At 38.3% G+C, this 705-nt stretch overlaps 1 pseudogene; it reads left to right on the top strand.

Annotated features, from left to right (window-relative positions):
• Positions 1-311: 311 nt before the first annotated feature.
• Positions 312-705, top strand: part of LOC110562345 (ribosome biogenesis protein BRX1 homolog) — a 2209-nt pseudogene continuing 1815 nt past the window's right edge.

Raw genomic sequence — 705 nt, 5'->3', positions numbered from 1 at the left:
CCCTCCCCCCAATCTTAAATTCTTTCTGCCTCCTCTTCCTTGGTTTCTGAACTTTGTAAGAAGTTGATATAGATGTCTTGTTTAGGGCTGAGCACTCCACAGCACCTATTCCCAGCATTTTGACCATTTTGAGCCTCTGCAGAAGAAGCCTCTCTCAGTTGAAAGCAGCGCTAAAGCTTGAACGCAGGGTTGGCTGATTTAGAAACACACTGTTGCTTTCATGCTTTAACTGAGTTTCTACAGTCATAGAGGCAGCCATTTGATGTTTGTCTCTTGTGTCTCCAATACTGTAGATGTAAATAGTTGTGTAAATGAACGATGGCTATCCAGAAAATTGTCAGGTATGTGTGTAAGATCTATGTTACCCATGGTACTTAGTTTCTCCTATATCCTCTCTTATGTCCCCTGTGAATTTTTATCTTAGTAAGAACAGTGTGTGTGGCTACATTTGGTTTATTATCAATTTTCTATAATTAACAATCTAGAAAATGTTAAAAGACACTTGATTAACAGGAAGAAAAAGAAAGAAGGAGGAGGAGAAGAATGCAACATTAAATTATGGGTATAAGTATAAATATTTTTAAGTGTTCTTCTTTTTAAGGTTTATTTGTTACACATACAATGTTCTGCCTTCGTGTACACCTGCACTACAGAAGAGGGCATCAGGTCTCATTACAGATGGTTGTGAACCACCATGTGGGTGCT

This window comes from Meriones unguiculatus, chromosome 4 (assembly GCF_030254825.1).
Source record: "Meriones unguiculatus strain TT.TT164.6M chromosome 4, Bangor_MerUng_6.1, whole genome shotgun sequence".
NCBI lineage: Eukaryota > Metazoa > Chordata > Mammalia > Rodentia > Muridae > Meriones > Meriones unguiculatus.
The sequence above is the reverse complement of the archived record's forward strand: the minus strand, read 5'-3'. Positions and strand labels throughout refer to the sequence as shown.